This window comes from Helianthus annuus, chromosome 17 (assembly GCF_002127325.2).
Source record: "Helianthus annuus cultivar XRQ/B chromosome 17, HanXRQr2.0-SUNRISE, whole genome shotgun sequence".
NCBI lineage: Eukaryota > Viridiplantae > Streptophyta > Magnoliopsida > Asterales > Asteraceae > Helianthus > Helianthus annuus.
This window is the reverse complement of record NC_035449.2, coordinates 20,370,536-20,396,366: the sequence shown is the minus strand read 5'-3', so window position 1 is coordinate 20,396,366 and position 25,831 is coordinate 20,370,536. Positions and strand designations below refer to the sequence as shown.

At 35.0% G+C, this 25,831-nt stretch overlaps 2 long non-coding RNA genes across 2 annotated transcripts; both read right to left on the bottom strand.

The window, feature by feature from the left end:
* Positions 1-11,673: 11,673 nt before the first annotated feature.
* Positions 11,674-12,074, bottom strand: LOC118489132. The gene is made up of 3 exons (XR_004886312.1): positions 12,018-12,074; positions 11,854-11,938; positions 11,674-11,704 (listed from the first exon to the last, which is right to left on the bottom strand). It is a non-coding gene; the product is annotated as an uncharacterized LOC118489132 (long non-coding RNA).
* Positions 12,075-13,439: 1,365 nt separating this feature from the next.
* LOC118489131 lies at positions 13,440-14,235 on the bottom strand. Its single transcript, XR_004886311.1, has 3 exons — positions 14,173-14,235; positions 14,032-14,089; positions 13,440-13,760 (listed from the first exon to the last, which is right to left on the bottom strand). It is a non-coding gene; the product is annotated as an uncharacterized LOC118489131 (long non-coding RNA).
* Between the last annotated feature and the right edge of the window lie 11,596 nt (positions 14,236-25,831).

Genomic DNA, 25,831 nt, shown 5'->3' with positions numbered 1-25,831 from the left:
CCTCTTATTCTAGTTTAACTCAAACACCACCAACATGCATTTTATCCTAATACAAATAAATCCCCTTGTATCCCATAAATATTTGATTCATTTATTTATCTTAATAAATAATACATATTAATCACATGCATATTTTATTTATCTAATAAATAATGTTCTTTCACCTTTATTTAATTATTAGTTAATTGACTTTTAATTAAATAAATAACTAAATGCTTATAACTCATTTCACATATAATTAACTAGGCTATCACCCGGGAACATCACAGGTTAGGAAAATTTAGTTTTCAATAATAAAAGATACATAAAAAAATTTTTGAAAGTCATTAGTATCTTTTTTCCCTTCCCACAATAATTTATTTGTTCCGTTTCATCAGTATCCTAAATTTGTCTCCATGTGTATTCGTAGTTTTCATGTAATACTAACTAGCAAAAACACCCCGCGCTATGCGGCAGGAATTCATTTGCTTAACCCCGTCCCGCGCTAAGTAGCAAGCAAATATTGATCAAAACGGTTAAAAATCGTAAAGCAAAAATGCGAATTTATGCCGCTACGTGACATAAAGCACAATGAAATACACACACGAACCAACGTAAAACATACAAACTCGAATTTATACTGACGCGATTGATTATATCGGTGGATCATAGATATAGTTTTAAAAGTGATAAATACCACTTATTTAATGAGCTAATATGATCTTTTAAAAAAGAGTAAATTACGATTTTGGCCCCTGTGGTTATATCACTTTTACCCTATTAGCCCAAAATAGAATTTTTTAACATTTGTGCCCCCATGGTCTCTATAACTAACTATTTTGGCTCCTGAGTTTAACTCAACCCATTACCCTGATTAATTAATTGTCACATGCAACTCACATGATGGATATATTAGCAAATTCACCTCCCACTTAATTGACTTTATAAACAAAATCCTAGTCATTTCTTTATCACTTCATCTTCTTCATCATTCCCTCTCAAACCCTAATTTCACACATATTGATCTGCATAATTTCTTTATCAGGTAATTAGGTTTTTGTGATTTTATTGTGATATGATACTTTCGGTGTGTTTTGAAATTTGGAGTTAAATTTGAGATTATAGGAATTTAGGTTTTCATGATTTTGTTATTTGTGATTTTATAGTTTTCAGTGTGTGTTTTGAAATTTGAAGTTGAATCTGAGATTATTTATTCGAACAGGAAGTGAAAAACGATTGTGAAATCGATGACAGTCATCGAACGGTTGATGATGATGCGGTTGTGAAAGACGGTGGTTTGGTCGACGTTGAAGATGATCCGTACGAAGAAGATGATGATGTTGATGATGAGGAGGAGGAGTTGGATGATGAATTGGTGCCGAAATGGTTGAATAATAAGTTCGAAAGGCGAAATTGGGGAAAAGAGCGTATCCAACGATGAAAAGTTGAAACGATTGGCGAATCAGTACAACAAACCTGGATGTGTTCATGGAAAGCATGGATTAGGAATGAAGCACAATCTCGTATGGTAATTTTCAATCTGGATGGTTTGGATTGTGTGAATTTGATGCTCGATTTGAATGATTTGATGATGTACAATAGTTAATATAGGGTTCATTGGTCAGTTAGGTTTGAAGTTGGTTACTTTTAGTTTCAGTTCTGCAATGCACATTCTCACGTGGTTTCTTTTTGAGTGCTTATTTTAATCCGGTTTTGTTTGATCATCATTAACAAAAGCCGATTGTTTGGGTGATTTCTATAAACATGCGTGAAATTAGGGTTTGAGAGGGAATGGTGAAGAAGATGAAGTGATAAATAAAAGGCTCGAGTTTTGTTTATAAAGTCAGTAAAGTGGAGGTGAATTTACTAATATATCCATTATGTGAGTTGCATGTGACAATTAATTAACCAGGCTAATGGGTTGAGTTAGACTCAGGAGTCAAAATAGTTAGTTATAGAGACTATGGGGGCATAGATTTTAAAAAATTCTATTTTGGGCTAATAGGGTAAAATTGATATAACCACAGAGCCAAAATCATAATTTACTCTTTAAAAAAATACAAAACTATTTGATATTTAACATTTAATATTTAACCAAATGTGCTCAATTAATAAATAATATATAGTAATTTTCCAAAACCTGTCATAACTATTATTAAGAGCATTCACATCCAATCCATCAAATTATACATACATTCCACTAAAAAACAACTCATATATCAATATATTTTCATTAAAAACAAATACTTTTTCTCTCTCCCTTTCAATTAAATAATATTATCATTACATTTTTCTCTCTCCTTCACTCACAACCACTTTCAATATATATTAAAAAAATTATAGTGGGTGAACAGTGTCCCCTCAAATATACAGATGAACAGTAACATTTTCTCTCTCCTCCACTCACAACCACTTTTTATACCCTTTATAATATAAAAACTCTCCCTCACATATTTTGATGGATAGAATGTGAATGCTCTAAGTCAGGAATCTGATACCCATGGAACCCATTATTCCCTCTCTAAAAGTGAAAGCCAGTAAAAACACACTACATCGCTTCTTCAATTGAAAAGTAGGAAAATGATAGTTTGGTAATTAAGTTTCAAATCAAGTGCAAACATTATACTGTTGATAACATCCTACAACAATTGTTATATAGAAAATAACCTTTTAATTTTTAATGAGATCTCAGTTAAAAAATGTTTCGTAAACCGATACAAAATGTTATATTGTTTGTTTTTAGATTATATAATATTATTCTTTTAGTTGAATTTTCAACTAATAAAATTCATAAACATATTATAAACGTGTTTTATGAAATTATATGTATTTAGTTTTTTTTTCTTTTATTAAGACTCATCGATTAATGTTAAAGTTAGTACTCTGATCATTGTGATGAAATCCTTACACGACAAATAATAAGTTGATTAAATTGAAAGGAAAAAAAATTTGGTTAAAAAGGATAGATTTATTGATATATATATATATATATATATATATATATATATATATATATATATATATATATATATATATATAGGGGACCGCTAAAATGAGAACCACCTCGAGTTGTAAGAACCGTGAGAACTACACCGTACGGGGCGAGGTGGACCAAAATTTTTTTTTCATAAACGTAGATGCGTGTATTATAAACACATTTGTAAAAAAAATTTGAAAAACAAAAATGTCGTGTGTGTAGTTTTGAGCACCACAAGTTTGTGTTTACGGGTACCGTAAATCCTACCGGAAAATTTACGGTACCCGTAAACATACACTTGTGGTGCTCAAAAACTTTTTTTTTTGAATTTTTTTTTACAAATGTGTTTATAATACACGCAACTACGTTTGTGGAAAAAAAAATTTGGTCCACCTCGCTCCGTACGGTGTAGTTCTCACAGTTCTTACAACTCGAGGTGGTTCTCATTTTAGCGGACCCATATATATATATATATATATATAAACATATAAACATATAAAGATCAAACAACCACGTCAAACAAACCAAAATATTCAAAAAAACCATTGGTTAAAAGTAAAAATCATAAAACCTGCTTTAAATTCATAGAGATAGGAGTTAAGCCTCTTTCTTGCTAACTTTCTCTAAATCCTTGACATTACTTGGAGTTGAAGAGTGTAGAAGTCAACCAGTTTACGCTTGTTGATTTTATTGATATCATAACTGGTATTAGCATCATCATTCGTAACGCTTGGAATATGACTTTTTCTTTAGATAAATTCTTTATCGTTTCCCTGAGACAAATGTCAAAATTAAGTTACTAATAATAGAATTACATATGGTGTAAATATTAAGGTACTGATAGAATACATAGATATAAGTTTTTATCTATTATAGTTCATGATATATCTAGATGGCCAAATAAATACTTGTTGGACATCATATTTTCTTAGTGGCAATCAAGGATATTTATTAGACAAACAACGTCCAACTTAGCAACGCACTAAGCCTGCCGCACCAATTGATACAACACGTTTGTTACAAAATCAAATCACTAAAATGCTAAAAACAACAAAGCAAACACAACCAAAGCAATGTAAATAGTAACATTAAGTCTCTTTCTTCAACCCCATTTAGCCAGCTTCTCCATGAAATGTTTTTCATTTTGAATCTTAAGTCAAGTTCCACCAATAAGCCGTCTTCTTTATATCTCCAATTAATCTCCAATAAACGGGTCAAAATTGACACCTCTACATGTAATGGTAAAAAAGAAGGATGTTTAGTTATTCTCCAAAAGAGTACATTTGGTTCTAAAAAAATGGCAGTTTTACCTTTTTACTCAAAAGTTTAACTTGTTACCAATGCCATAAGTAGGTACCTTTTAGAACGCCTGTGAAAACAACTCATTGATCCAATTTCAGGATGCTATTGCTGGTACTACCCCTCTTCAAGACTCATTCCTACATATCAGGCCCAAATCATTGTTGATTTTAGCAACTTTTTATAAAGAATAAGAAAAAATGCACATATGAATAGTATCCAAGTTCAAAACTTTTACAGACCCACAAACATAAGGCACCAGAGTGTATTTCTAATGCGTAAAGACTCCTAAACCGTTTTCTTTGAAAAGAAAGTGTTGAAATAATAGTTTTTTAATCATATTTGGCAAATTATTTTTTATAAAGTTTAGAAACTTTCAACAAAAGTGTTATGGTTCACCATGAGAAAGAGCTACACATTTCAAACAACACGAAATTTACATGTATTTAAACCATTACCCTAACATGCCCCACCTACCTGCAAATCCACTACCAACTCAAATCCCTTGATTGCAGGTAAAGACAAAGCTGCCTTAGCCAACTCAGCTTCAAGTTTGTCAAAAATTGGTGACCCAAGCCCCTGCCATGCAATTATCCAAGCATTAATCACACATGAGTAGGTGCACACAGCCATACATAAGATTCATAGACACGTGTGTTAAAACAGAGTTGGTGCTTAAAACGTGGGAGGTTTCTCACAATACACGTAACAACACCACAAACAAAATATCCTTTCACTCGGACTGCATCTATAGCACATATGGTTGTATTTTTTTTTCATTTCTTATTTGCTTAAAGGGAACATATATGGTTTCAATTAGATGGTTAAGGATTATATCTTGATTGAAAAAAAAAATCGGTAACTCGGGTCGTAAGCTTGCTTAAACATCCATTGCTCAATCAATAGCAGCAGATTTGGATTGATGATCACAAATTTCATCCTAACACAACTCATATAGTTTAATTATTAAAGAATCGAAGCTAATTAACTAAAATGTCTAAATGCACCAAATGTGTTCACCGAAATATCTGACCGGAAACAACAAAAAATAGAAAATTTAAAAGTTCTTACTATCTTAACCCTTCTCTTTGATTTCGCATCTTTGATTTGCAAAACCTTTAGATTATCTGTCGGATTCCTCTGCAACATAGCAAACAAACACATACAAACCAATAGTCTCACTTGAAGAGAATCAATCAATTGTAAATGTACATTGATTCTAAAGTATATGTATCAACTCTATCAAGTACACCACTACCATCATGGCATCCATTCCCTTTTTAAAACCATTAATAGTAAAAAACTAATTTGTATAAACAAAAGTATTTATAAAAAAAACATTTAGTGAGATAATATTACTATCTTAAGTTACTTTTTGAAAAAAAAAAGGGAAATTTGAAGTCATGATGTAAGGTGGGATGAGGGTGTGACGCCCATAATGAAAATATAAATTGCATATTTTCCATAATAATCAAACTTAGCATACACTAAAAATCATAGTTGGCCCGGGGGTGGTCGGGAGTACCCACGGCCAGGGCACACTTTATCCGAAGGCACATTTATAAAAAAAACTATATATATATATTATATTTTTTAAATAGAAAACCAATATAAAACATAAACTTATATCTTATGACCACTTAGAACTATCAATCTTAAAATTTATAACTTAAGGTGTAACACTCCAAAAACGGGTTTGGTAATCAAACCACGTTAATATTAATGACTTGGTAAAATACCGTTAGTGGTAAAATTTAACCCGGTGAATATTAGGACTTAAATAAATAATCCTAATATTAACTAAAAGGTGAATAAAAGCTTTTAAGGAAACAAAATGGATAAAAGGCCCGAGTTAACAGGACCTAAAATAAGCTTAGTCATAAATATTCCCGAACCCGCTAAGTTAACTAGAAAGGTAAAACCTAGTTAATAAGTGGGAATATTATTGAAAGTAATTTAGGTTGTAACCTAATTAATAACTAACCAAACACGAGGGACCAAAGCCGGGTAACTTGAAAATGAATTATAAACTTAAAAATAAAACACAAACACACACACACAAGAGTGTGTGTGCATGTGTGAAGATCGACCAGGAAGAGCTTTAGGGAGCTCAAACCCTAACTTCAACAAATCCATCAAATTGAAGGTCAAATCTGGCCCAAATCGGATGCATGAACACATATTAATGATCACCAAGTCGTGGGGATCGCAAGGTATGTTGAATCTTATGATTTAGTGATACTTTGAAATTATGATGAACAATCATAATCAAAATTCTGGAATGAATGTTGAATCTATGAGTGCTATTGTGATGAAATCCATGTTTAGGAACAACCCTAGTTAATAATTTGATAAACTAGTGTTGAAAAATAGAAATTTGATGATTACCCATATGTGTGCTAAGTGGGTTTTATGACAGGAAGATGAAAACTTGAATTAGAGTGTTAAATTGATGAATATTGATGTTATGATACTAGTACTAAGTGTAGTTCATGAACACTAGACATGAAAGTTTGAATTTTGATGTTAATCTTGGTAAAAATAACTAGTTATGAACTAGTTAGCAAAGGTGTAGAAGTATGCCTATTAGGTGTTTGTTAAAATGCCTAAATGAGAAGTAAAGTGTTGGAATTCAAGTAAAACGCGTAGTTGGCAAGTTTGACTAATTACATGAGACATGGGATAAAACGGGTTCCAATCATAATGTTGATTTGCCTTAATCGTGCATATTATATGATTAAAGGTAGTTAACTTTAGAAAGTCAAACTAACTAGTGATGAAGTCGAATAATAGCTTCGACAAAGAAAATAAATAAGGTGGAATAGTCGTGATTGTTAATGACTAATCTAACCACCATGTAAATGTTGAAAATAGTTTGACGCTCAACGAGCTAGGTGAAAGGCTTGGGGAAGGAAGCGGGTCAAACGAATCAAGAATGAAGGAAAAGCATAATTCGGATGCAAGGTAAGTATAGCTTACACTAGTCTTATATGTTAGAATATTCTCTTATCGTATTAGTTACGAATAAGATAAATACATAATTTAAGTATGATGTTCCGACGTGTAAACGTACGGAACAAGGTAGTCGAGCATGACAAGAAACCGTGTTGATGGTTTAAAAGAAATTAAAACGGTAAATTGGTCATGCGTTGACCATAACTATTTATTTTGAAAGTCACTGTAATGCGTAAGCCATGATAGGCTAAAACGCGTTAAGAAAACGATTAATACGTGAAATGACCACACGGTGTAAACCGAAGCGAGTCATATAGATGAGATGGTAATAAATATCATCTCGCCAACATAATCGGTTACTTAGACCAAATGGGTCAAAAGGTGAAAAATATCACCCTTTGACAATAACGACTAATGATTATTGTCGAGCTATATTATTTCAGGTGTAAATGTCAAATGGGTATTAGCAACGCTATGAATTAGCGGTTATAAAAGCAAGGTATTAAAAACGGGTCAATAGATTGATCTGCGCCAGGTATGTGAAATAGGGTAACACTCATTTAGAACATGTGGTTCAAGAGTGTTAGAAGAGGTCAAAATGGACATTTGGTTACTTGATAAGTAAACCAAATGTTTTAAGTAATGAACATAGCGTTTGGAAAGCTTAATGACTTTTCAAACAAAATCATAGGTTAAAAGAGGGATTATGGGTCAAATATGCTTTCAAAAGTCCTTCATTGTTAATAAAAGACTAAAATGGACCAAAACACCCTTGGAGGCTAAATTGAACAAACAACCTTTAAAAGTTGTTTGGAAATGATTATTACGATTAAATAAATACATAGGACAAGTATAGAAGTTGAAAGATGTATTACGTTAGTCAAACGACTCTATTTGAGTCCTTGCCGTAAATTAATGAGTTGAGGGGTGAAACTCGGTTTGCATAGATTACCATAGTAAACCCACCATAAATATAGTTGTGGTGGAAGATCATTTGACAAATATTGCGAAATTAAGAAGCTAGAAATAAATAATTATGAATTATGCGGAGAAGTGCTTAAATACCCTTAACGGGTCAAAATAAGCATTTGAGTACAAACGGGTTTAAGAATATACATAAACTCGTGAATTGAACCCAATATGATAGACAACATTGAAATTACAAGATTTATGTGACATAGGAATCAGACAAATACGTTTGTTTGGTAAAACCGCGAATGGGTCAAAATTTGGTAAAAAGGGTAATAAGCCGAAGACTTAAAACTCTTAAATTTTGTTAAGCCGGATGTCGAATTTTAACTCCATGTAATGGAGAATCAAATTACAATCACGTAGGAAGAAACGGTAGGTTAAACGGACAAGCGGTTTGAAAGATACGAAAGATTTCGTGTCAATTACGGCAAAAAGGAAACTGGGCTGTTACAGAGCCCACCGTAACTTACGGTGCCACCGTAAGTTACGGTGGAGATGAAAATGATACGGTGGGTTTCTACTGTTGTACGGTAGAAACAGATTAAACCAGAGGCCACCGTAACTTACGGTTCCACCGTAAGTTACGGTGGAGGCCAGGATTGAAAATTTTGTTTTGGTGATCGATTGTTTCTCGAACTCCTTTAGACACGTTTTAAACCTCGTATGACTAAAGCATTTCATGTTTACGAAATGTAGGTACACCACGGATGCCGGAAGACGATCAAGCTCAACGAAGAACCGAACACGATACAGTTACATGCTTCCGCACTTTGCCGCGTTGAAATTTTTAAGCAACGAATTCGATCACGTTACGTAGAATAAATTATAAATTGTAAAAGTTTTAATAAACCCGTATTCCAAATGTTTATGTAATCTGAATTACATGATTGTTTTTCGTAAAATATACGTTAAACGGTGAATAATAAGAACGAGTGTTACATAAGGCCATTAGGTATCTGCCCGATACCCATTTTAGTGTAAAAAAACTCTTAATAACAATAAAAGGCAAATGGCACGTTTCTTGGGGCTTGGTTAGGGCATCTAAATTTTTAGGACCGGCCCAACCAAAAATATAATTTAATAAAACAGAAGGGTAAATTACATTTTTCGTTCTTTATGTTTGTAACGGGTTGCAATGGATGACCTTTAACTTCAATATTATAGTCACAGTCCTTTATTTGTAAAACCTAATACACTCTAGGTCCTTTGATCCTAACCTAGTTAAATTTTTTAGTTAATAATGACATGTGTTTTATACATGAGGCTAATTTGGTACTTTTACTCAATTATTAAAAATATATTTAACAAAATAACACAAAAAGAATTTAAAATAACTAAAAAACTAAACATTAAAATCTTGTAACAAAAAGTAAATCTCATGTCTAAAACAACATATCTCTCTCTGTCTTTCTTTTCCTTCTCCTTCAATCTTCATCTACATCCATCCTCTAAAAACTCTATTTTATCCTTTCTTTTATTTGTTTTCACCAACTTCTCTTTTGAAGTTCACTTCAAAATCATAAAACATTTCAACCTGCCTAAAATGGCGAGACACCACAGGGGATTATGTGTAGGATTACTCATAACATTCCATACATCAACTTCCAGGCCATAATTTCTTTTTAGGAACTTGGGATCCATGTAGTATGGACAACCTACAGTCTCATTGAACCATCCACCTGCAAAATTGTAAAGAAACAATAAAATTCAGTTGATGCAAAAAAAATTATTTAGCAAAAAGAGTATATCAAAATTGAACCTCACGTTTAAGTGTGTATCGTATTTGCTCTTTTTCTTGAGGGAACTGTACGTATAACCCGTTAGCAGGGTCTAGGGGCGTTAATCAATTGTAAATAAAAAAAATAAAACAAAACACAAAACATAAAATTCCCTTAACATATTAGTTAGGTCAGGTTGGTATGAATTCTTATTTCTTATAAAATCCATCCATGATGCGCTTATAGTTATGTGTAATGCATCTTCACAACATTTCAAAGAAAAAAACACTATAAACAAAGAAACAGGTTAAACTTTACCCAGTGAGGATGAGCGATATAGGGTTTTGCATCAAGCCTTGGAATAGAGAGGTTGCTTCTAGTAAGACCCCCGGCTTGATAGCAGTTTTGCATCAAGCCTTGGACATAAGGCACATAACACCCAGCAATTGGGACAAAGGCTGATTAGTGCATGTACCCCCTAGTCTTTCGGCTATCAACGCCACCACATGATGCATGATTAACCATCCCCCGTTTTTTCGTTATTTTCACGAAATTAGCCACCACATGATGCATGATTAACCGTCCCCCGTTTTTTCGTTATTTTCATGAAATTAGTAAAATAAAGTTAAAATTAGTGCACTTTCACTTTTGCCCCCCGAGGGCCCACACACATATACATTATATGCGAATACCACAAGCGGGGCATTTCCGAATATAAACCACATTATCCCCAAAAGTCCACATTTCAGCAAAATGAACTACACACAGAAATGAACTCAAACAATTATAGTAGAAATGTAAGTGGGTGTTCGGGATTGCTTACTTAAGTGTTTGTTTGCTTATTGAAAACAAACCATATTATTTTTATTAACCACTGATGTTAAAGAAAAAGACCAGTGGCGAAATACACAGGAGAATAATAATTGAAAGTGAGTTCACGATCAACCTTTAGGTTTCTTGGAAAAAAGTAAGAATGCAACAATGGCAACGGCAAAAACAACAATGACTATGGGGATCTCATTTTCTAGGAAATCCAATGCTCGACAAAGAATCGAAGTTTGCTACAATGATCTGTGATCAATCTTGTCTGAAAAATATACAACCACAGAAAAGAAGTTGTTGGTGCAATAAGCAGGTACTACTTACTTGTAAGTTGTAACATCTTCAAATGTTTTCAGTTCTTAAAATAAGAAGCATATTATGCATTACTGAGTCTACAATAGCGTAATGTGTGTTTCAAGAGCAGTATCACTTTAAGGTAGATGAATGCAATTATTACACAAGTTTATTTGTATGATAACATGACAACAAATACCCCTAATTCTATAAGTTCTAAGCCGTAAACCATGTTACCTAATTTCAAGCGGTACATACGTAATACATTCATGAAGCTTAAATTAAGTAAAAAACAGAACTACAAAAAAATCAGTTTAGGAAGTTTTTTTCTAAAATACCTTTAAACTTAAACTGCCATATAAGCGACATGAGATAATCTACTAATTGTAGGTTAGCTTCTCTTGACCTCTGCTTAGCAACCCTGTAAACACTAAAAAGGAAAGCATGATAAGTAGAGTTGGCAATTTTGACCCGTTCACTTATTAAAGGCCCGATCGAGACAAGTACCTTCCAAGGAAGTATATGTACAACACAAGAATCTTGGGAGTTGTACGATTGGACATATCTTTTGTTCTTAAGAAATTATCGTGAATAACATCGCTTCTTACTTTCACATTTTACTTTACATAGTCCAAAATTTCACCAGTAAAGGAAAGATTTGCATCCTTATTGTCCTTTAGTTCATTACCTGAATGCAATAACAAATTTGAGCATAAAAATTTTCATCGAACACCTTATGTGCATAAACTTAACATGATCAAATCAAAACATATAACTGGATCGTCAAACCAAGTATCTCGAGTCGGATTAATACAAAAAACATTGTTAAAGACTTACTTAACTTGCTCCCTTTTTCTTCAAAACAGAAGTCCAATCTGATCCAACTTGAGCACCAGTCAGCACCAATAATTCAAACAACAACCTTGACAACCACAATCAAACCCATAAACAACAGTTGATTTCAATAAAAAACGTGTTATCCACAAGTTTCGGGTGCTTACGTATCATCAAGAGCAAGAACCCCCCATTCATCGTCATGATAAGCAACAAAATAGATCACTGAATGTAAGTAATTAGAAAGTTAAAAGTTAGGGTTGTGGCAGTAGTTTGATTATTGTGCTTGATAGTTAATGGTTACCAGCTCTAGTTAACACACAGAATGTAATATCCATACATTTCTTGACCTGCAGCCCACCTAATAAGTACTAATTTTAAAGAGGGTCTATGGTTAGTTACCTGGTATGCAGCAAAAGGGTCACCAAAAAGGTTGAACTCAGCATAAGGATTTCTTTTGAAGCATGTATATAAATTACCATGATTACCACCAGTTGGGTTCTTTGACCTCACACCACCACCCATGATATAAATGTGCTCAGTATTTTCTTTAAATGTGGATTGGTCATAAGAAAAATACCGATGTTTGTGTGTGCTCCTATTACTAATAGACTAATGGGTCCATTCGATATCTTCTCGATTAGTACTTGCTGAGCGGTAGGTTGTTTAAGAGGTGAGTATCTCCTGCTTCCCTAGTTCATAATAAAATATTAACAGATGCATTAACTGTCATATGAACAGGGAAATATGACAACATTAGCTGTTTTGTAATGGTTTTTTATAGTCTAGACTATAAGTAGAGGTTCACAAATCACAAATGGGCCTGGGCTTGAACCCGTCTAGCCCATCGAGAAAAGGACCGGTTGGCCCAGGACCCTCAAAGCCAGCTTAAGCTTGAAAGCCAATTTGGGCTGAAATATATTTTCCAAAACCGGGTCCAGTCCAAGCCTGGCCCTGGGCCTGATTAAGCCCGAAAGCCCAGTCAGTAGCCCAAATGGCAACTCTTTGTATTTTACTTTTTATAAATTCTTGGATTATTTATATAACTTTTTTTAGGTATATTATTTAAAAATCTTTAATTTTTTGTTAATGCTTTATATTAATTATTAAATTTAATAAAAATATATTTTCCATTTTTTCATAAGTCGCGTATAAGTTTTTTGTTATAATTTATATAAAAAAGCCTTTTACATAAAATGCAAACTTAAAAACACAAATTAGATATTTACGCCTAAGAAATGAACCTGGGAACAACTTTGATCAATATAAAAGATGTAACAATAAGTTATATTATTAGAAAATTCAGTTTCTAGAAAAAATGGTTGTGCTGGATTTAACTATGGGTTAGATTATTAGAAGAAGAAACTAAAAAAGAGATTCTTATAAAGTCCTCAAATTGAGTTGTACGACCTAATTCATTGGTGAAATGTCCAACACTAAGCACTTACATGGAGACATAAGGTCTCTAACTTAACGAATTAAAGTACACCAGTTCAATCAAATTCAAAAGCACCAAAAACACATTTAATAAAAAAAAGGGAAACCAAACCCCAATTACTATAAACCATTAGCAACTTCTGCAAAAAGCTTTAAATTATTAAATGTATACCAAAAAAATAATAAGAAAAGAACATGGAAATCAAAACCAGAATTAATATGAATCGTTGGAAATGGTTCACTTGAATCAATAGTGAGTCAAAATCAATATCAATATCAATAATAAATAACAAAAAAAATGAAAGCCGAGAAACCACATGAAAGTTATCTACGATTTGCGAAGAAGATTTGAGGAGATGAAAGCCAAGAATCGAATGGACATGAAGTCAAATCCGATTTGTGAACAGGACTCACAAACGGAGGGATAAGTCTTGAGAGGCTCGTCTTCAGTGGCGATGAAATAAAATCCGTATCTGAAAAAAAAAAACACGAAAAACATCAATGTCAAACATCAAATATTAGAATTGATTATCTAGATATTAAATCTTCAAATTTCATATGCTAAAAAATATACTTAAAAAAAAAATCAACCGCAACATTCAATCGTATCTCTTATTTCATAGGATTCAATCCTTCACAAAGCAACCCCTTCAAAAGCTACGGATCTTGTTTCCCTCGTCACCACCAACTTACTCCCATCAACCACACAAATCGACTGCATAAAATTAAAATCGAAAGTCATACCTGCGAGATGAAGATCGGAGATGACTGAAGATCGGTTGAACATCAAATACTGACGAACCTAATCCACAATACAAGAAATTAAAAAAAGAACATTCAAACAAATAAGAAGAAAAGATTGTACCGTCATAAAGATCAAAACACCTTTATCATTGTGTAATCATCAGATCCAAGACCACGTAAAATTGTATATACTAAAAGCAACCTACCGATGAAATGTTTTAGTCTAAAGCGATGACATACTAACATACCAAATGATAACACAAATCTAAAACAAAACATTTACAACCAGACGTAAAATAGTATATATCTAAATCGATCAAACAATTAATAGATAAAGTTATATTGCAGACCTAAGACGGAAATCTAAATATAATTTAAAGAACAAAAAGAATCGAAATCAAAATACCTCAATTGTTGTGTGCTCATCAGATCAAAATACCTCAATTGTTGTGTAAAAATAAAGAGTTTCCCACATTTCCCGCCAAAAATCCATTGTGGTTGCACCACCACTTGACACGTGTCGCACATTTTATTCATATATTATATATATATATAAATATAGATATAGATACACTATCTTCCTTTAAACATTTGAACCGCACGCAAAATGCTCACATGTGAATAATAATACTTGTCTAATAAATATTATTTCTGGTTCGTTGTTCAAAGTGTAACTTTTTGGATCGTACCTTATTAGTAATGTTAAAATAATTGTGATTCGGATATCTAATATCCAACAATCTCCTGCTTGAACGAGTCATCGATTAACTAACTTAGCATTGACAGTGGTGGACGTCTACCCACATCTTACTGCCCCTATCTTGGTATGACAAATCATATTTATCAATTGTTTCCTTGCGTTCAAGTAACTCCTTACTTAACCAAGTTTAAACCCATGGTAACCTTATCTATTATCCATTTCTGTTTAGAACATCCTTTAAACATGACTACATGAGACATGGATTAACATTCATTCTCATATATTGTTTAACCATTCTTGTTATCGTTTTCTGATTTGAATGGTCTAACAAACTACTCTTAGTTGAAGCATGGTCACGTGTTTACACCAGTTCGCATCAACGCGGGCGCTAGAATGTGCAACTCCCTTTGTGCAAAGGAGAACAAAATTCCTTTGGCAACGTACAACTCTACCTTAACTTTAACTTTATTCCCAATCAAATGCCCTTATTACTACCTTGCACAGGTACAACGATAGATAAGATCAAAGAACGATCTTTGGCTAACGTTGGTTCTATTACATTCCTCATGCCTAAGGATAAATGGATCATACCTCTTTCAAAACATCTTATGAGTATTGTCACAACCCCCGACCCCACCATGGGCGGGAGCCAGCGACAGACAACAACAGTGGTACCAGTGTTTATTAAATTCACAGCGGAAAATTTTCATCAGGACCGTAGTTAGAAAAAATTCGAGAGTTGTAAACACCAAAGTTTTATTATTAAACAACTGTGATAAGACACATATTACAAACAAAGGTTTTTATAGGGATAAACTCTATTTTTCCAAAAACATAATTTCTTTTCTTTATTCTAGTAAAATAGCCACTTTATTTAAGCATTCGGTGCTTCATTGTAACACCCCGTGTTTCGAAAGTCAAAGTCAAGATTGAAGTCAAAGGAAGAAAAGATTGCTAATTGCGATCAGTCACTCCTTGCTCAATTCCTGTTTTGACTTGTAGATAATCTATTTATTTTATCGCATTAGTTGTATTATGTGGTGTACTTGTTAATATTCGAGATGTATCGCATGTTTTATCGCTTTATCGCTTATCGCATCGCAATCGCATCCACAACCCGAATTATGCGTTCTGGATATTGTTTTACGTGTGTGCGCTATTATATGTTACATGTGCATGTTTAATTATGTTTATGTTGTGGTGATTAATCGAAACACAATTGCAACTCTATCGCTATCGAATCGTAAATGCTAAACGCAAGTTAATCATAGTGATTGTATGTTAGATATAGTAGTAGGGATTAATGGGAAACTCTATCGCATCGCAACGCTCAACACGCAAATCGAAACGCCGAAACTCAAATCGTCAAAGTCACTCGATCGAGTGACAACTCGATCGGATGGTCAACCGATCGGATTGCCACCCGATTGGACAGCCACCCGATCGGTGACCCACTCGATCCTCTGCAGACTTTCCTTTTTGGGAAACCCTATAAATACCCACCTGTCACATCATTTTTGATGTGACAGCTCTCACTTGAACCAGCCGCACTCAAGCTCTTCTTTCTCTTGATTTCTCGCGATTCTTGTAAGTTTTCAACGTAAATCTTGTACTTCTATGATCTACACGCACTCCTACACCTCTCTATCTTTTGAATCTTAACTTTTAACCGTGAAATCAACGGATTTGAGGTGTTCTAGGGTGATGTCATCATGGGGTTCTTATGAACTTCATGTTTTGGCTTCAATCCACCAAGAACAACTTAGATCTGAACGATTTCCACATTAATAAACAAAGATCTTGCATAGATTTGAACATAATCATAGTGAAAAGGATTGAAAGATGGTTTTCTAACTTTCTTTAAACTCTTTTACACTCAATGCACACAAAACCGATAGAATCGGAGCTCGTTCTGACCTTCTACTCTTTCTTAGTGATGTGTTGGTTCAAGATCTGAATTCTATCCGAGAGATTATCGATTTCGGGTTAAACATGAATAACCACCTCGAACCATTGACTGGTTGGACTTGGGTGATTCCTGTCCGATCGGGTCACTTGGGTCAGGATGGGTATCGGTTGCTTAGCACGTTATCACACCGTCTCGAACAAAACTACAAAACTATCAAATAATCAAGTGTTAGGAACGATCAGGTCGTTAGGACGGATTGCCGTCCGATCAGATTGCCACCCGATCGGGCAACCCACGATCGGCCTGCACTTGATTCCACACTTAAACTTTATTTCAAACTTTTCAAGAGGTTTTGACGTCGAACGGATTGCCGTCCGATCGGATTGCCATCCGATCGAACGACAATCCGACCATGTGATGTTTGAACTTCAACACTTAAACAATTTTCAATATGTTCCATAATCAACGGATTGCCACCCGATCGGATTGCTATCCGATCGAGTGACAACCCTGCTGTGAACTTGTTCTCACTAAGTGTCCAACCTATCGGATCGTTACCCGATCGAACGGTCGTTCGATCGATCGACCTGAAGGGTAGAGATACTTCTCTGTTCTCAAAATGCTACAACAAAAACTTCAAAAGACAAACCATCATACACAAACACATCCTTACCAAACGAGATGACAACCCAATCGAATGGTCACCCGATCGGATGACCATCCGAACGGATTGTCATCTGATCGACTGGCCATCCGATCGGATTACCATCCGATCGGATTACCATTCGACACTTGGTATCTTTCACCGTTTTACGCGCCGCTTATCGTTTATGCTATCGTTAATTGTTCAGGCTAGTCTCTCTCAGCGCTCCCTTCAATCCAAGACAGTGTTTACTTGTGAAACGCTATCTGTGAGTATACTCGAACCCTTTTTGCTTTACACACTTTTGGGTGTTACATACGTTATTTATATCCAAATCACATCAATCACACAACGCAAACACTATTTATACGCTGCCCGTTATTGCATGCTACATGTTTTCGATGAATGCTTGTATGTTATTTACACACTTTTGTATGTTAACACAGTGATTGTTGCCTGACACCTTAGCAACGATAGTACTATAGTTTAGACTCAGCACCTGTCGTGGACAGTGGTTGTTAAGGGCTTTACTTCATATGTCCCAGTGGGGATATGTGTTGCGCATTCTACAACTCGCAGTCACGTCTGTGCATATTTCTCTGTCGATAACCTACTTGCCTTCACTTTATACATGTTACATGCTGGTTACGCGTAAACTATTTCGAACTCTATTATGCTATATCAAACTTGTATGCTCACCTTCACATTTTATGTATTGACCTTTATTTTAACGTATGTGACAGGTGTTTAGGATGCTATCTACTAGGATGCTTGCTTTATGGAACCAAGTTAGGAAGAGTCTAGAAACAAACGAACGATTTATCTTTATTTGAAATCTGAGTGGTCGAACATGTTTTTGTTTGGAGAATATCGATGTCTGTAATAATTAGATTACTTAATGGGTTACGGTATGGGACATAATATTAACTATTTGGTAATTTAGTCGTTATGGAATTTCTCTTGACAATCTGTTCGCTCAATGACGCGCCCCGATGTTTCTGTCATCGGTTGGGGTGTGACATTCATTGTTGGGATTGAACCCTACCAGAGGAACAGATAATGAAAGCCAAAACTGGTTCACATCAGTGGATTCATCATAAGCAGCTGTTTGCATTAAGCTCTCCCCTTGACAGTGGTTATCTTGCAACTGACAGACTTCAAAGCACTGCCCAATAGAACAATTGTTACTAAAGTACTGCTGAAGATTAAAAGACTGAAGCTCAATCTACTGATGGAATCCAAGCACTGTTGAAGAGTTAAAGTACTGCCCATTCAAGGTTTGATCACCCTTTGAAGAAAGCACTGATGCTCAACATCAGTGGTTAACTACAACAGTCGAATGAAGAATCAGTGTTTATGCATCAGTACTTAGAATGTAATCAGTGTCTGTATGGTCAGTAGTTATAGATCAGTAGATAGAGTTTGTTAGGTTGTTAGATGTCACTTTCATGGTGACGTCAGCTGAGATGCTTCAGTGGTTTGAGTTGCCTATAAATGTAACAGTACCCTGTACTGTTACATTTGATTGAGTGAGTGAGTTCTTCTCCTCTAATCCAATCCTTTCATCTTGTGCAATCAACCTTGGAGCATCAGGCTGAGGGGGAGTTTAGTTTGTAAGCATGCTTTGTAATCTTTTGATTTGCTTTGTAACCTTTTGATTAATTGGAAAACATGTGTTTATCAAAACTATTTTCTTCCTGAATTGTGTTTACAAAGTTTGTGTTCATTTCCGCTGCATAAGTCATTGAATTATGTTCAATCATTGTTCATCTATTACAAACAAGCACAATCTTGAGAGCCTCCGATCCTAATAATTGGTATCAGAGTCTAGACAGTCAAATTCGATCTAACAGTCAATTTGACATAACAGTTCAGCTCAAAATTCATTGATACCAAGGTTGATTGTATTTAGTTGAAAAACAGAGTAACGAGAGATCATGTTCAAAGTGATTATTCAAAAGCTCTGTAAACCAACCAAGATGTCATAAGACACACAAACTTCACACAACAAGTGACATCATGCATAAAACACCTATAGTGTTCAGATCTGAAAATATGTCTGATAACTATGGTATAATCATTTCCTTTACAAAATTGATTTCAAGTGTTGATATGAAGTTTGTGCTGTTTCAATCATGTTTAATACTAAGGTATGAACCTCTAGTCAACAAAAACCTAGTTTCGTAAAAACATTAGCGTTTTATTAACATAAAAGGAGGGAAATTAAAACTTTAGTTATTAAACCTTATGTGTTGAAAAACAGGTTGAGAATCTTGTTAAAAATGATCAAATCAACTCTGTTAAGAACACATTAAGAAAATCAGACATAAAACAGACTAAATCATATGTAATGTGAGAGTTGACATAAGCATGTGCAAAAATGTCCAAGTCTTTCCAAACATTGCTGTAAAATGATTCTGGTTTAAGTGATTCTTCAATTAAAACCTCCCAGTGAGTATTCCAGTACTTATGAATGGGAAGGGAAAAAAGGGGAAGAAGAAAAATCACAAAAACTCAAAAGTGTGTTTATCTCAAAACTTTTGAAGTCAAAAGAAAAGAGTATAAATGTAAAACACTTAAGAGTCCAAAATTGGGTAAACAATGGTCATCATGCAGCTGTGTGCATTCATTGATTCAGGGAAGTTCAAGTAACAATAGTATCACCAGTGATTGAACTTAAAAGAGGTCTAGGCAGATTTTTCAGCACCATCACATGGTAACAAAGTCTATAACAGGACTTTCAAAATCTATGTGTACATGTCTCCTCATTTTTTCAATCAATTGACAAGGAAATGGTCTCAAATAGTTGTTATTATAATGTATTTCAAATCATTGACCATATTCCTAAAACTTGAAAATGATGTGACTATGAGTTTTAATTGGAAAATATACCAGATCCTTTTTGATGTTGTTTTCAGAATAACCTTTAATTATTTTTTTTTCTTGAAAAGGTTTTTCTCAATAAAACAGGATATTCTTTATTTTTCTTTAGAATAATATATTTTGTACTTTTACTTGTTTTTTATAGTAAAAGTGTCAATCTCCTGTCAGGATATAGAACCTTTGTTTTTGTTAGTGATATTATCCTTAAAAACAGATCAAAAGGAAATGGTACAAGTGTCAAGGTTATGTCAAACTCAAATTTGTTTTAACATAGATCAAAAATTGATTGCTAACAGACTTTAAAATACTGGGATACTCATGTTCTAATTCAAATATTTAGACACAAAAAGAGTAGCCTTAGTAAAAAGGTTTTCATCATCTGGGATACTACACCACTGTCAGGGATTTATAAAGATTCAAAACCTGTAATAAACATGTGGCAAAACCTTGAATACAAATTCCTGTAAAAACTGCTGACAAACTAAACTTAACAACTTGCACCTAAAATATATTTTGTTAAGGATAGCATTCTTGCAGATATTTCATGAATCACCATCAACAGATGTCGGACATGATATTGTGTTTACACAAAACAAAATCATTCTCATCATCTTAACAAGCAGATGCTCAAAACTTTTGTCAAAAGCTTAAATCACTGTTGCACTAACAGTTGCTGATATAATAGCCTTTCAAAATCTCACCATTTCCCTACCACTGTTGTGCTCAAACATCTGTTTCCTAAACACTGTCCACTGCTGAAAGTCAACCTCTGTTCTCTCATTCTCTTGATAAGCACTGTTGTTCAAAATCAGTGTTGTATCCACTGATGTGCTATCCACTGATAGTGAAATTCACCCACTGTTTCATTTCTTACCGTTGTAACCACTGATGTTTGCTTCATCAGTGGCTCTCAAAACAACTGTCCTCCATTATTCATCCTTTTATCAGAGGTTGGCACGTGGTCAGTTTTTAGCCATCAGATCCTTGTAACCGCTGCCACATCAGCATTCACTTTTTCCTAAATAAAACCCTGATCAAAACCCCAAACAGGGTCACACACTGTCGAATTGAATTCCAAAATTCTCTTTTCAAAGCAGTTTCCAACCTTTCTTCTCAAAATCTTTCATTCGTTCTTCTTCTTCAAAATGACGAAATCAAAATCAAAATCAAGATCAAAATCATCCTCATCTTCCAAAGAGGACACTCAAATGGCCGATGAACCCATTGAAATCCCATACAAAGCCCCCCACAATTATTTGGGTCTACTCACAAAACCCACTACCACTAACACCTTCGATTCCATCATCGACATCATGTCTGCGTCAAAGTACAAAACTTTGCTCACAGCAGATGCTCCAATTTACCAACAAACCCAGAGAGAGTTTTGGAAAATGCTACCCTTGATAAACAAGGCGAGAATGTCATAGCCATCAACTCTTCCATACAGGGTAAAAAGATTCAAATCACTCCACAATCCATTTCTGAAGTCTTTAAACTCGATGATCAGCAAGGTAAAACTTCTTTTCCTAAAAACGAGTTGAAAACTGATTTTTTGGGAAGGGGTTATGCAGAATAGACAAAAAGGGATACCTTACAAAAAGGCTTCTTCCCTTCTACACCTAGGTTTTTATTTCACACTCTCTTGATGTGTGTTTCAAATAAAACAACTGCTTTTAACGAAATACCATTAAAGATCCAATGTCTGGGTTATGCCATTCTACATAATGAAAATTATAACTATTCCCAGGAGATCTTTGATGATTTAGTGAAAAATGTTGATAGCAAAGCATTTCTGCTTTTTCCAAGGTTTCTAAGCTACTATTTTGAACAAAAATTTGTAAAAGAAAATAAAAATTTGCTCAAACAAGGTGTTTATTTTCAAATAAACGGTTTAACAACTGAAACATTCACTAAAATGTTAACACCTACAAAAACAAAAGCAGAGGTGCCTGAGCAGAATTTAGCAGCTACCACTGCTCCTCAGGTATCTGCTGCTGAGCCCACTGCTCCAGGTGATCATAGCAGCACAACCACTACTTTGAAACCCACACCTGCCATCACCAAAAAGACCAAAAAGAAATCCTTCAAAAAGCCCCCCAAACCCAAATCAAAGGCAACTCTGGAAGATGAGATCCCAGAGCCATTGCCAGTGATAACACAAATGTCACCAATAACCACTGCTGCTACTTCCTCACAACAGATGGAAGACAGATCTCCACCATTGCCTCAAACTCCTCCTGCATTCTCACAAAATGATCAGGTTGTAAGCACAAGGACCCCAAATTATGAAGCTCTGGATTCAATTGGATCCATCTTCCTCAGTCCTGATCCCAAGGACATGTCTCTTTCAACACCCTTATCTTCACCCCTCACATTACCACAATCCATAATACCTTTGTTGCATGCAGTTGATATAGCTCAGACACAAACCAGTTCCTCTCAATCACCTATCACTGAGAGTACACTTCCACAAGTGACTGGGTCTGATGCTTATACCCCTGCTATCCCAGCAACAATTGAGGAGGTTACACTGCAGAAGTTACAAGTAACTCCTGTCAGTAATTCAAGTGGAGCAGCAACTACAAGTGTTGGATCAACAGATCTACATTTGGCCAGTTGTTTCATCTATAAGACTCCCTTGAAGGCAATTCCTTCAGAAGCACCTATGATAACCACCAGTGAGTATGTATTACCCTCTGGTACCATCAAACGGTTATCAAGTGTTGAAGGAAGAAGACCCCAGTACCGAGAACAAGGGGCATCAATGAATGATTTTTGGGATTCAGTTCCTAAGTCACACATTGATACAACCACTGCTGGTGGGGAATCAGATGATCCCATTAAATTGGGTGATGATTTACAATATCAGGAATTGACGGGGAGAATTGACAACCTTGAAACATATGTTGCTGAAATAAAGGATATGGTACAACAGTTGTTAAAAGCTCAAAATGCACAATCCACTGCAGTTCCAGCTCAAGCACCTGCACAACCTGCACCTGCTGCAAATGAGCTATGGAATCTATTTCAACCCTTGCTTGAAAAACAAAGACAAATGGCAGATCAGCAACACGCAATATATGTGCAAGAACTGAGAAACATGATCGAGTCAAGATTTAGAAACACACAAGCGGACATCAAGGCTATAAAAGCCCAAATGTTGAATACCACTGGCACTGCTCCTTCAAATGTTCTTTTCATTGATCCATTTCCTCCAGATAATGCCAAAAAGGGGGAGAAAATTAAGGAATTAAGGAAAAAGGGAATAGATGATGGCCTTTATGTTGAACCAGAAAAAGAAAAGCAGGCTTCTAAACCCTCTACCCAAACAGCTGATGTAACTCCTGCTATCTCAACAACTGTTGTTACATCAGTAGTTTCAGTAGCTGTTAAAACAATCACTCCAACACACACCACAACCAGCTCAACAGTTGTCAAAACCATCACTCCAACACACACCACAACCACTGCCTTACCACTATCACCACCAAAAATCACCTCACCACCAAAAGCCATCACTTCAACTATATCATCACCCATCAAACCACCACCTGCTCAAAAGCAGAAGACATCTACTGACACATCAGTAATTGTAATGACAATAGAGGTTGAAGCACCAGTTGTTTCAACAGATGTTTGTCAATCATCCACCACTGCTCTCACCATTTCTACAATCACCATACAACCCAATGTCACATCACAACCAAAACCTCCTTCACCCAAAAAGCTTTACACAAGAAAAAGAAAATTTCAGAAGAATAATGATGATATACCAGCACCTACTCCAATATCCTCCACTAGAATTGAATCTGTTGCTGAAAGATATCCACTAGAATTGGAAGCTGTAAAGGATGAGATGAAACAATTCTATACGATAGATGATCCTTGGGAAAGAAGACTTCCTTCTCTCATTGGCTTCAGGAATCCAGTAAACATGAATGAGTATCTAAAACTCAAAGCCAGGCAAGCAGATATAAGAGCCAGAATTGAATGCAAAGATCAAGGTGATAAAGCCATTTCTGAGAGAATGGAGTTTTTACTCACTAAGGTAAAACAAATGGAAGATTATGCAAAAGACCTGAGCAAAGACATGTCAAATATGCCACCTGATGCTGCCCTACAAAAGATAATGAGAAAGGAGTATCTTGAATTCATCATGAAAGAAAAGTTTTATCCAACAAAAGAAGAACAATTTAGTGAATGGCCACTCATTGCACTAAAGCATGAGGTGAACAGAATCAAGAGAATCCAAAATGATCCAAGTAAGAAAAAGACAACTCCAAATTGGAGTAAATACAAACAGGCCATTGATAAACTTACTTCAGAATACAAGAGAAAGAAACAGGAGTTGGTGGATGCAAAGGTGGGAACTGCCAAAGTCATAGCAAAATGGACAAAGCAGTATACAGATGAGGCTTATGAAAGGCTGAAAAGAAGAAGAATAACAGATCCTAATTTACCAAAGAAGCCTGAACATAAAGAGCCAAAACAGATCAGTGATCCTAAACCACTGTTAACTTCAACAGATACCTCTATCATTGTGAGAAACCAAAAAAAGAGGAAACTGCTGACCAATGAAGAAGAAAAGAAAAGGAAGCTGAGTACTTTAAAGAAGCCATCAAGAAAATGGATTTAAATGAAGATAGCACTGCAAGACTTCAAAATCTTGCTGATAAAATAATACACAAATCAGCATCACCAAGCACATCAGCAGATATGACAGCCATTGAGCTAGAACAAAGAAAAAGGCAAGAGCAGATTGAACAAGAAACTGCAGAAGACATAGCTGCAGCAAATGAAATCATAAAAAAGGTCTTCAAGCAAATGTCAGCTGAAACTCTGAAGTAGCAAAAGGTCAGAGTACTGATCAAGCTGAAAACTCTGAACTATCAAAAGCTCAGAGTACTGATCAGGCTTAAAACTTTGAACCAGCAAAAGCACAGAGTACTGATCAACAATTTCTCACAAGGCCACAATCCACCAACTCATCAGTGAATAAACCTCTCCCAAGAAACCCATTGGGTCCAAAAATACTAAAATGAATGTCTGATCAAAAGACCCATGTATTGACCCTGATCAGATCCAATGGAGAAGTTAAGCACATATCAAGGGATCAAGCACTAGGCCTGGGTGTTGAAGATCTACAAGATCTCCTTGAGCTTACACTGTGTAGGGATGAGGGTGATACAAGTTCTATTGATTTTGAACTGGAATTTAAAAAGCAAGTTAGAGAACTTCTGATGAGAAAATAAAGATCTAGTATAATGAAGTGTTTTGGCATTATCTGTTCCAGGGGGAGATTGTTGGGATTGAACCCTACCAGAGGAACAGATAATGAAAGCCAAAACTGGTTCACATCAGTGGATTCATCATAAGCAGCTGTTTGCATTAAGCTCTCCCCTTGACAGTGGTTATCTGGCAACTGACATACTTCAAAGCACTGCCCAATAGAAAATTGGTACTAAAGTACTGATGAAGATTAAAAGACTGAAGCTGAATCTACTGATGGAATCCAAGCACTGTTGAAGAGTTAAAGTACTGCCCATTCAAGGTCTGATCACCCTTTGAAGAAAGCACTGATGCTCAACATCAGTGGTTGACTACAACAGTGGAATGAAGAATCAGTGTTTATGCATCAGTACTTAGAATGTAATCAGTGTCTGTA